Source organism: Salminus brasiliensis, chromosome 5, assembly GCF_030463535.1.
Source record: "Salminus brasiliensis chromosome 5, fSalBra1.hap2, whole genome shotgun sequence".
Lineage (NCBI taxonomy): Eukaryota > Metazoa > Chordata > Actinopteri > Characiformes > Bryconidae > Salminus > Salminus brasiliensis.
The window spans coordinates 4171702-4184201 of NC_132882.1; the positions used below are offsets into that span (position 1 = coordinate 4171702).

The 12500-nt window shown below is 44.8% G+C and overlaps 1 protein-coding gene across 1 annotated transcript in view; it reads right to left on the reverse strand.

Annotated features, from left to right (window-relative positions):
* Positions 1–12500, reverse strand: part of LOC140555826 (uncharacterized) — an 80609-nt gene that overhangs the window by 50795 nt on the left and 17314 nt on the right. The window lies entirely within an intron of this gene.

The window sequence follows — 12500 nt, forward strand, 5'->3', positions numbered from 1 at the left end:
TGCTAGATGGGTTTTACAGTGTTACTAAGTAGTTGATGTGGCATTGTTTAGCGGTTTCTAGGGTGTTAGGGTGTGTTCTAGGCAGTTGCTATAGTATCCCAACATGTTGCTATAGTGTTTCAGGTGGTTCATTTGTTTTTTCTAGTTGGTTGCTGTGAGATTGTTTAGTGGTTTCTAGGGTACTTTCTAGGCAGTTGCTACAGTATCCCAAGATGTTGCTATGGTGTTTCATGTGGTTCATATGGTTTTTCTAGATGACTGATGTGGCATCTTAGGTGGTTTCTATGTTAAGTCGTTGCTAGATGGGATATATATTATATATCCCATATATTACTATATTATAGTATTGCTAAGTGGTTGTTGTGGTATTGTTTAGTGGTTGTTTGGGTGTTGCTACAGCATCCCAAAATGTTGCTGTGGTGTTTCAGCTGGTTGGTTATGTGTATTATCATGGCTTTAAGGGTGCATACATTTCCACACCCCATTAATTCATATGAGGAAAAAGCTCCCTTAAGCTTTGCAACTCTGAGGAGCAGAACATGCCAACACACACTGCTCCCAGGATCACAGGGGTGCTCGGGAAACCACAGGAACATTTAAGAGAAGAGAAGCCAGTCATTCCCGCCACTGCTCCACTTCCCCCCTCACCTCTGAGCTGTGCAGCTGCTGTGAGGAACACTCACATGGAGGATTTTCCTTGGCTTGGTCTGCAGGTGCTATCGGAAAGACCAGGGGGAAATGGCCAGATTTAAGCATTTTGGACGGTTTCCACCTCCTCCAGCTCTTCTGATCATGCCTCATCCAAACCGGTTTGCTCCAAAAATATGCAGAAAGCTTCTCAGTTCTGCAGATTAAACACATATTTCACGCTCAGCTTAGCCCCAGGGCCTGCAGTTAGACTCAGGTGATGAACAAATGAAAGCCAGCTGATACAAGCCCAGTGTCACATATACTCACGAGATCTGAAGGATCTACTGACTCCGAGGAGCTGGTGGAGATGTTCTCAATTAGAGGTTCTCTACAACGGTTTATTGATGCCACTGCTCTCTGACACACTCCTCGAATCCAGGGCTCCATTGGGGGAGGGGTGTGTGCATGTGAAGGCATGCCAGAAAATATTTGGTGGCTTCTGCAGTTAAGCCGTTCCTAGACGGGTGTTGCTAGGTGGTTGTTGTGGTATCGCTTAGTGGTTCTTAGGATGTCATACTCATCTAAACCGGGGCTCAATTTGGGTGGGTGAGGGCATTGCCAGAATGCTGTTGCTACATGATCACTGGGGTGCGAGGTGGTTGCTATGGTGTTACGTGGTTAATATGGAACTGTCTATTGGTTGCTAGATGGTTGTTATGGCGCTGCTAAGTTGTATGGTTATGGCTACACTGGGGGGTGCAATTGTATCCCAGGTGTTTGCCATGGTATTGCTAAGTTGTAGCAAGGTTGTTGCTAAAGTGATGCTAAGGTGTTGCTAGGCAGCAGCTGTGTTGTCCCAGGTGATTGCTTTGGAGTTAATAAGTGGCGTATATAAGGCTCAATTTGGGTGGGTGAGGGCATTGCCAGAATGCTGTTGCTACATGATCACTGGGGTGCGAGGTGGTTGCTATGGTGTTACGTGGTTAATATGGAATTGTCTATGGTTGCTAGATGGTTGTTATGGCGCTGCTAAGTTGTATGGTTATGGCTACACTGGGGGGTGCAATTGTATCCCAGGTGTTTGCCATGGTGTTGCTAAGTTGTAGCAAGGTTGTTCCTAAAGTGATGCTAAGGTGTTGCTAGGCAGCAGCTGTGTTGTCCCAGGTGATTGCTTTGGGGTTAATAAGTGGCGTATATAAGGCTCAATTTGGGTGGGTGAGGGCATTGCCAGAATGCTGTTGCTACATGGTCACTGGGGTGAATTTTTTTTTTTTGCAAGGTGGTTGCTATGGTTACACAGGTGTTTGTCATGTGATTGCTAAGGTGTTGGCAGGCAGCTGCTATGTTGTCCCAGGTAATTGCTTTGGGGTTAATAAGTGGCGTATATGGTGTGACTAGATGGTTGCTATGATATCTTTGGTGGCTTCTGCAGTTCAGCTGTTCCTATACGGGTGTTGCTAGGTGGTTGTTGTGGTATCGCTTAGTGGTTCTTAGGGTGTTTCTGATGTACTCATCTAAACCAGGGCTCAATTTGGGTGGGTGAGGGCATTGCCAGAATGCTGTTGCTTGGTGGTCACTGGGGTGAAATAGTTTTTTGCAAGGTGGTTCATTTGGTGTTGTTAGGTGGTTGCAATGGAATTGCAAGGTGGTTGTTGTGATTACACAGGTGTTCATCATGGTGTTGCTAAGTGGTAGCAAAGTGATTGCTAAAATGTTGCTGGGATGTTGCTGTGTCATTCCACAGCTATGTTGCTATGGGGTTGATAAGTGGTTGATGTGTAGCTAGATGGTTGCTATGGAACCTCAGGTGGTTTATACGGTTATTAGTAGATTAGGTGTTATGGGTGGGAGGGGGCCATCTGCGCATCTGTATCAGCAACAGGCGGAACTTAAAGTAGCTCAATGCATTCATTAGAAGGGGTGTCCACAAACATTTGGACATGCAGTGTATACAAGGTGCTGACTGGACACATAACCTGCACACCCTCCTCAAACCCTGTGGGGGGTTCTATAATCTCTAATAGATTTGTTTTGACACTGTATGACTCCGTTATCTAGAACATGAGTTCCTCCTCACACATCCATGACCTGTTAGCCACATTAGCCTCGTAGCTCCAGTGAATCCAACGCGTCAGAGATCACTCTGCCTGAGCCAGGTCCAGCCTTTCTGACCAAATCCTATGCAGGACAGGACAGCTGTTTTTACCCTACTGTCCTTGTTCTGTTGACCGATCTCCCGGACGGCGCTGTCATCATACGAGTCGTTTGGGCTGCAGATTCGCTCAGGGCTGAATCTAAATTTAAATCTGCAGCAGTTCCTCAGTGCTGAGAGGGAGGCCTGGCCTTGGACACCTCTGAGAGCAGCAGAAAATACACTGCCCCCCCCCCCGCCGCCCCTCAAACACACAGTTATATACAAAGCAGGGAAAGTCCAGAGGAGAAACACTTAATTTAGGACTCATGTGAACAGAAAACAGGACATAAGGGCAGAAAGGGACAGTAAGAGGACAGGCATTCATTTGCGTCGTGTGGGGAAGCAATTCTGCATTTGCTTTACTGGATTAATTAAAGACAAGACAACCATATTCACCATTAGTCCCATGACTGCCCATATATCCGGCCTGACCTGTTGGAAGACCTGCTGGAAGCCAGACCAGCTGCCACCCTCCAGACTGACCCCCAGGCTCTCCTGCTACCCTTCACTCGCTTAGTAAAACCGAGAGTCTGGGAGTCGGGACGGACAGCCCTGGTCCGGTTCTTTAGGGCGGCTCAGCTCTGAGGAGGCGTTTATAGACTGAAGTCACGCTGTGTTCTGAACCACACTGTAGTGAAGAGACGGGCGACAGGCAGGCGACAGACGGGCGAGAGAGACGGGAGAGAGAGACGGGCGAGAGAGACGGGCGTTTACGTCAATGAGACTGGTGGAGTGAGAGAGAGAGAGAGAGAGAGAGAGAGAGAGAGAGAGAGAGAATTAAAAAATAGGTAAAAAAGAGAGAGGGCAAAAAAGGGAAGAGAGAGCGAGTGAGTTAAAAAAATAGGGGGGGAAGGGGGGAGAGAGAGAGAGAGAGAGAGAGAGAGAGAGGGGGAAAAAAGGACAGAGAGAGAGAGAGAGAAAGAGAGAAAGAGAGCGAGAGAGAGAGAGAGAGAGAATGACTAAGAGTGAGAGAGTGAATAAGCAAGAGAGAGAGAGACATGGAGAGAGAAAGAGACAGAGAGAGAGAGTGAGTGAGAGTGAGAGAGAGTGAGCGAGTGAGAATAATAGAGAGCGTGCGAGAGAAAGAGAGTGAGCGAGAGAGAGAGAGAGTGAGCGCAAGAGAGAGAGAGAGAGAGAGAGAGAGAGAGAGAGAGAGAGAGAGACCTGCAGCCTCATGCTGGTTTGACCTCTGTTCTCAGTGGTCAGTCTAAGGAGCCGTCTGAGAGCAGAGCAGCTCCTGAAACAGAGCCACTGTAACATTAGTGGTCAGAAGATGGAGCAGAGAACAGAGCTCAGATCTATGAGAAGGAGGACACACACACACACACATGCACACACACACACACACACACACAAACACACACAAACACACACACACACACACACACACATACACACACACACATACACACGTCCTTCTTTTATCCATTATCTGTTATTCAGCATTAGGTATGATCCGGACAGCAGGAGCCCGCTCCTGTCTGAGGGGACTTGTGCTGGGACATGTTCTATAGCTCTGGTGTGGTTTATAATAAGGGATGCTAGGCTAACATTGCTAACAAACACTGGATTTACACTGTCACCAATCTTATCTCTGTAAAACACACAAATCTTTATTTAATGCTTTAGAAATGTATTGAGAAGCTAAAACAATAAATCATTAGTAATTCAGACATTCTAAACTGCATCATTTACAGAGATCACAATTGGTGACAATCTAAGTCCAGTGTTTTTTAGCACATTTAGCCTAGCATCTCCCATCCTAATCTAACCCTCTCAAAAACATACACTACAATGTTTGTGGACGCCCCTTCAAATTAATGCACTCAGCTACTTTACGCTACACCCATTACTGAAACAGATGTGCAAATGCACACACACACACACACACACACACACACACACACACACACACACACACACCACACCTAATGGAAGTATAAAGCCCCCCAGCATTGAGCTGTGGAGCAGGGGAAGAACTGTGTTCTCTGGAATGATGGACGATGCTCCATGCAATACTTTGTTGGGGAGTTGGTTGGGGATGATGAGGTGGGGTGGTGATCATCATCCAACATCCTGACCTCACTAACGCTCTTGTCGCAGGATACAATCAAATCCTTACAGCAATGCCCCTCACAAAATGTAGTAGAAAGTCTTCTTTACTGGACAGCAGAGACAGTAGCAGGAGAAACTCTTTTTAATAGCCTTGATTTCAGAAGAAACGATAAATGAGCAGGTGTCCCAATACTTTTGTCCAGAAAAATGTGTAATCACATATCTGAGCGGTACGAGGCGCCTGAAAATAGAAAAGGTGGAGGGAAAATTGACCATTTGACTTGGCCCGTTTCCAGAACACAAGCTCATGACCTTGACCCTGGCCTGCTAGCGCTTAGTCAGCACTGGCTGATTGTGTAGACGTTGACATTCCCCCGTGACGCTCATCATACGGTGAAGAATGGACTGCGAGTGAAATCCACTAAAGCCCAGCTTTCTCCATGTGTTGATCCTCTCCTGATCCCCCATGATTTACACACCAAAGGGGCTCGGAGGCCGAGTACATGCTGACAGCTCCCTCTCTAGCTTGTCTGCTCACTCACCTGCTAAACAGTTTGACCCCTGAATGGATCCGAGTAAGGTCAAAGTTCACGTAAGCGGCCGGCCGCGTCACAGTCAGTTCTGCCAGACACCAAAGCATCCAATGAACTGCCTTGTTAACCCTTAAAAGCCTTAAAAGTGTATTCGGTCATATTTGACACATATCTGAGCTTTTGAGACCTCTGCGACATCAGAGTGGACATTAAATGACCAGATAATAATATATAATTATAAAATAAATAAAAAAACAATATCAGATGTGTTTTCGTCTCCCTGGTAGATCATCTGTGCACTGCATGCGCCAGAAAAATACATACAGATCTCCAAAGCAGAAGGTATAGGGGGTATAACCTGCTGCGAGCGCTACATTTCTGGTGCATCAAAAATATGATACAAAATAAAAGTCCTACATGCAGTGTGTTATTTAATAGACCTTTATCACAGTTGCTGCATCGTCACGTCCAGCTCTGAATAGTACCGTTATCGAACTCCCGCCGCACCGTTTTCAGCTCCCTCAGAAATCGTCACTGGGCTTCAGCATAGCCAACAGGAGGGCAGTTAGCCTGTCTGGAAGTCCCTCCAACATGGACACCTCATCACCTCATCTCTGACTGAAGACCAGAGCTTCATTCTGGAGGAGGAAACAGGTCTAACTCCTCCCACTTAGTCCATGTAAACAACTTTAGCTACATTAGCATTGTTAGTGAGCGCCCTGAACACCACAACTAGCAAAGAGTCACAGCATCGTATTTCTACGTTAAACTACTCAGCAAGACCCGGCACTCAGGGGTCTGACCTGGCACTGAGGGGTCTGATCCAACGCTAAGGCCTCTGATCCAGCGTTCAGGGGTCTGACCCGGCACTGAGGCCTCTGACTCGGCGTTGAGGGGTCTGACCCGGCTTGAGGGGTCTGACCCAGCACTAGGAGCTCTGTTTATGAAGGGGTTTCAACCAAAGCTGGTTGAAACAGTCTGATTGGATGCTAAATGAATTACCGCTGATCTTCGAGTTTACCTGTCCCACCGTTTACTCCGCTTCAGATTAGCTCTCGTTTTATTGGTCGCCTCATTAAAAATGATACATAATGGGCGGAGCTTTTGAGCTGGAGTTGAGCTGATGTTTACACTGGATAGAGTGGAAACTCTGGTCAGTGTGTTTGGGGGAATTACTGGTGGATTTAGGAAAGGGCAGCAGTCTCAGCCATTGATTACAACATGACCAGAAGCCCATTAAGGCTACTGTTTACGCTCCTGTACACTAATGAACCTGGATGTGTGATAGTGGTCTGTTTCTTTTTAATAATAATTGTTCAAATATAAATGTTAGTTCAGGCTTTCAGGCTTTAGAGAGTTAAGAACATTGAATTCAGATATTTCACAGTTTGGAATCGATAACTGAATCAATAACAATGTTTCATTGTGTTCTCCGAGCTTCCTGCCCAATCTCTGATGTTCTGTGCTGGGAGGAATCGAGGCAGTCACATGATCCAATAATTGTAAATCCTTTTGGTTAAAGGAGTCAATCTATGAAATGTGCCATTTGTGTCTGGAACATACCATGAGGTGTATTAAGCCCATAAAAAGCTATTAATTCCAGTAAAAATGAGAAAATACAAAACATAATATTATTTCTTTTAGTACATGACCATTTTCACACATACATGTTAACATGCCTGCATCAAAACTATTAAATATTTATTTAATATTATTTAATATATTTAACTATTAATTATTATTATTATTATTATTATTATTATTATTATTATTATTATTATTCATAATAATAATAAACCAATAACAAAAACAATATACACTGGACAACCATACTAAACCCCTGCTCATTCATTGTTTTTCTAAAATCAAGGATATCAAGGATGGAATAGTGGTCAATTTTTGAGCTTTGCTGTGAGAATGTGATTGCATTCAACAACAAGGGCATTACTGAGGTCAGGATGTCGAATGATCACCATCCCACCTCATCCCAAAAGTACTGGATGGAGCTCCACCACCATCATTCCAGAGAACACAGTTCTTCCACTGCTCCACAGCTCCTCAATGCTGGCGGGCTTTATACCCCTCTACCAGCCCACACCTGGCATTATTATAAACCCCAGCTTGGTCTTCACTCAGGAGATGATACAGATGTATGTACATTGACTGGACTGACGCTGGCGGCTTACTATAAACATATGGCAAGTACTTTAGCTCCAAATACTCTCTATGACAGTGAGGCCTGAGGGAGCCTCAGTACGAATTCTCCTGCTTTAGCACCTCGTTCAGCTAAAACAGTGCTTACTAATGATGTGCTGAGTTGATTTAGGCTTGTCAGAACATAGAAAGCAATAAAATCTGCAGTGTAGCAGTTCTCTTACAACAGCTAGCCAAAACTACAACGCTGCAGAACTGCAGAGCCATAATGAATGCATGCTGCACTACCACAGCTGGGGTTACACACCTCATCATATTTCACGCTTCCCAATTTCCCAGAGTTGGGCTTCTCACTCAGTGGAGGCAAAACCCCAGCAGGTGTTAATCAGATCTTCAGCCTGCCCTGTAAAGTTCTGCTCCAGAATTCTCACTGTATCCCATCAAAGTTCTGTCTGACACTGACTTTAGACCAACAATATTGTGTCTGAACCCAATTGCATCCAATGAAATTCCATCTGAATCCAAGTGTAGCCAAATTCTGGGTAAATCTGACTGTAGCCAACACAATTCAATCTGATCCCAACAAAGTTCCATCTGAACCCGAAACAACTGTATGATTCCAATAGCAGCCAAACAAAATTGCATCTAAATCTGAGTGCAGCCAAACAAACACATTCTGTGTGAATCTGACTGTAGCAGTACAATTCCATCTGATCCCAACAGAATTCCATCTGAAGCCGACTTTAGCCCAACAAAGTTATGTCAGAATCTGCTTGTAGCAGGTCCAGCCAAAGAATTATGTGTGAACTCGACTGTAGCCAACACAATTCCATCTGATCCCAACAAAAACTATCTGATCCCAACACAATTCCATCTGATCCCAACAAAAACTATCTGATCCCAACACACTTCCATCTGATCCCAACACACTTCCATCTGACTCCAACACACTTCCATCTAAATCTAAGTCCAGCCAAATTCTGTGTGAACTTGACTGTAGCCAACACAATTCCATCTGATCCCAACACAATTTCATCTGATCCCAACACAATTTCATCTGATCCCAACAAAAACTATTTGATCCCAACACAATTCCATCTGATCCCAACAAAAACTATTTGATCCCAACACAATTCCATCTGATCCCAACACAGTTCCATCTGATCCCAACAGAATTCCATCTGATCCCAACACAATTCCATCTAAAGTCCAGACAAAAAAATTATGTGTGAACTCGACTGATCCCAACACAATTCCATCTGATCCCAACACAATTCCATCTGATCCCAACAAAAACTATCTGTTCCCAACACAATTCCATCTGTTCCCAACACAATTCCATCTGATCCCAACACAATTCCATCTGATCCCAACAAAATCCATCTAAATAGGAGTCCAGCCAAACAAATTATGTGTGAACTCGACTGTACCCAACACGATTCCATCCGAACTGAACAAAATTCCATATAAATCAGACAAAATTGTCTGATTCCAACTGCAGGCCAATGAAATTCCATCTAAATCCAACTGTAGCCAAATTCTGTGGGAATTCAACTGTAGCCCAACAAAAGTGTCTGAATCCGACCAAAGACCAACAATATTCAGTTTGAACTTGATTGTAGCCAACAAATTTCCATCTAAACCCGACTACAGCCCCAAGTTCCCAATAAAATTCCATCTGAAGCCCAAAATAGTTCTGCAGACCAAAATGTGTTCAGTGTTTATTTTAAACCCAAATACAGAACTTGACCCGAATCTGACAAATAGGCTATTTGAGTAACGATGTCCGAAGCTGACCAAGCCCGCTGCCAGATCCGGCTGGGTTTGGACCAGCGCTTCAACTCTCTCGCGCTCTCACTCTCTCGCGCTCTCGGAGGCTGACAGATTTGCGATAGTGGCTGCCCTGGTCTGTGTGTGTGTGATGTCATGTTTGGCCTTGGGATCTCTATGCCATGCCAGTTTTTTCCAGCCTCATGCAAAAAGGCCACACACACCCTGTCTTTCCCGCTGTCTGTCCGTCTGTCCGTCTTCCCTCTCTCTCTTATATCCCAGCTCTGTAGTTTATGTTGGGAAGGTCTTCCAGTTCTTAAAAAGGCTTCTGGAGCAGAAGGCCAGAGATTTGTGGCTTTGTTTTGGGAGACTATTCTGAGAAACTTCAAGACCAAAAGCATGCATGAATTCACACACACACACACACACACACACACACACACACACAGTTAGGCCTTTTCCCAAAGCTTTAGTGCTGTACTGGATCACACAGAGCAATTACACAGTAGAGGAATGAGGTTTTTCTCTCAAGACAGAACAAAAGATCAAAAGTCTCCACATGTCATGTCAGCAGTCATGCTCTAAATACACAGAGTACACACACACACACACACACACACACATTTCAACAACATGTCCCTGCTAACGAGAAGCAAAAGCTTATTAATTAAGGCATAGAGTATATGTCCAAATATTTGTGGACACCCATTCTAAAGATTCAGCATTCAGCTACTTTAAGTTGCACCCATTTCTGCTGACACACACAGCTGGTCTAGTCCCTGTAGAGAAGTACTGCCAATAGAATAGGACTCTCTGCATGAGCAGATGAGCATGACCCTATTGGCTCCATGCTGCCTAATACTGCCAGGCGTGGGCTAGTAGAGGGGTATAAAGCCCCCCAGCATTGAGGAGCTGTGGAGCAGTGGAAGAACTGTGTTCTCTGGAATGAAGATGATGGTGCTCCTTTAAGTCCTGTAAGTTTTTAAGTGGGTGGGGCATCCATGAGCATCAATTAGCCTTCGGGCTCCCATGACCCTGTAACAGGTCCACTGGTCGTCCTACTGCCCACTGCATACCAGGAACACCCCACAAGATCTGCCTGAGGTTTTGGAGATGTTCTGATGACCCAGTCATCGTCTAGAACATCAGAGTCTGGTTCTTGTCAAAGTGTCTGCTTCAGCACCTCCATCACCTTCAAGCCACTGGAACCAGGCCATCAGTGGTTTTAATGTAATGGCTGATCAGGGATGGGTAAAAGTGTACAGGTGTGCAGATGGGTCAGGTGGTCACTTTAAGGCTTAGGCCTAATGTAAAGAGGATGCGCCACCTCCTTCACACCACCATCTGAAGCAAATATGGAGGCTCAGTGACTTAATGGCGAGACATTCTGTGCTATACGGCCAGACTATGAGCACACACACACACTGCACGCCTGTCCAAACTGACACACACACACACACAGGCTGCCGAGGAGACGGCAATAACACAGCCTGGGAAACACGCACATATCTCACATATTTACATTCTTCCTCTCGTCCAGCTCTTCTGAGAGTCAGATGTGAAAAGGCTGGATGAGTCTTATGTCAACACAGTGTCGAGTGCTGGACGCTGGCCCTGCCTCTTGACCCTCTCTAGTGCCGGAGGAATGTGGCTGCTTTGGACTGAATTAATGACCACAACACACATTCAGAGGACACACACTCATGTGACACTCTGAGCATCTAAAAACGTATCCACTAAGGGTTTGAGAAGCTCATGGATTATGTGGACAAAAGTATTGGGACACCTGCTCATTCATTGTTTCTTCTGAAATCAAGGGGATTAAAAATAGCTGTCCAGGGAAGAAGGCTTTAAACTAGATTTTGGAACAAGAATTGCTGTGAGGATTTGATTGCATTCAGCAACAAGAATGTTAGTGAGCTTAAGATGTTGGAGGATCACCACCCCACCTCATCATCCCTAACTCCCTAGCTCATCCCAAAAGTACTGGATGGAGCTCCACCACCATCATTCCAGAGAACACAGTTCATCCACTGTTCCACAGCTCAATGCTGGGGGGCTTTATAGCCCTCTACTAGCCCACGCCTGGCTTTATACAAATATTTGGACATTAAAGAATACAGAATTTTTCACCAGGTTTCTCCAGAAGGCAAAGATCCAACATTCTAACCTTACAAATGCCTTTCTTAGAATGCAATCAAATCCTCACAGCAATGCTCCTCCTCCAAAATCTAGTAGAAAGCCTTCTTTCTTGGACAGTAGAGACAGTTACTCCAAGAAAAGCGGGATGAACCTTGTTTCAGACTACACAATGAATGAGCAGGTGTCCCAATACTTTTGTCCTTACAGTATATCACACCTTGCAGAAAACAAGGTGCTTACAAAGCACACACACACACACTCCTGCCAGAAATCCAAGCTGCAGCGTCCACCTTCAGCACAAGCATCTCAGGCATTTAGGAGAACTCAACAAAGTCCATATTAGGAGTTCACTCAGATTCACCAAGAACATCAACATCTGCAAAGTCTGCAAACATTCCTGCAGACCTAAGATCCTCCAAGTCCTCAAAGCTCCACAGACCCTCAAACAAGCACCACAGACCCAGCACCATCAGCAGATCAGCCTCGGAGGAGTGGAGTGAAAGCCGACTCACCTGCGACATGGTCACACACACCAACCCACATCCTTCACCAATGTTCAGCAGCGCTCACTGTTCCTCAGAAACTCCACTACACACACTCACACACTCACACACACAGCAAACTGAGCATGGATTCTCTACTGCCCTCAAACACTGCCAGAGGGAGTGAGGGAGTCCAACCCCAGTGCAGAGAGAGAGAGAGAGAGAGAGAGAGAGAGAGAGAGAGAGATATATATATATATATATATATAGAGAGAGAGAGAACGATATATATATATAGAGAGAGAGAGAGAGATAGAAAACGATATATATATATATATATAGAGAGAGAGAGAGAGAGAGAGAGAACGATATATATATATAGAGAGAGAAAGAGAGAGAATGATATATATATATATATATATAGAGAGAGAGAGAGAGAACGATATATATATATATATAGAGAGAGAGAGAGATAGAAAACGATATATATATATATATATATATATATAGAGAGAGAGAGAGAGAGAGAACGATATATAT